The following is a 552-nucleotide window of genomic DNA, read 5'->3' on the forward strand; positions in this document are numbered from 1 at the left end:
TAAAAAGGTAATATATTTTAATATAAATTTTCATTATCAGAAACGAAAGCTTTTTTTAGATCAATTATTTTCAATGTATAAGATCGTTAATCTTTTATTCTTCATCATTCTATTTAACTTTTTTTAGACCAAACGTTTTGATATCACGTGCAACAGAAAAAGTTCGACTTCGACTTGGCATTTTGAATAAATATTGTGACAAGTCGGAGCCTTTATACGTATAAAAAAATGCAGACGTAATATAAATAATTGATAAAACAAATGAAGAATTAAAATATGTAATTTTTTCATTTTTCTGCACAGAATAGTTTCTCATCTATATGTAATTTAAAGTCACATATATCGATGAATGTTATTTTAAAAGAAGAATCAATTTGGTGAAAAATATAAAAATGATACATGTTATCGAAAAGAAAGAAATAATTATCGATTTTTCTTAAATTAATTATTTCGCCTATGTTTGCAGATAAGTTTGATTATTCTCCTATTGTATACGTATACTCTCTTTTCTTTTGAAAAAAAAAAAAAAAAAAAAAAAAAAAAAAAAAAAAA

The sequence above is a fragment of the Atta colombica genome, unplaced genomic scaffold (genome assembly GCF_001594045.1).
Source record: "Atta colombica isolate Treedump-2 unplaced genomic scaffold, Acol1.0 scaffold302, whole genome shotgun sequence".
Taxonomy (NCBI): Eukaryota; Metazoa; Arthropoda; class Insecta; order Hymenoptera; family Formicidae; genus Atta; species Atta colombica.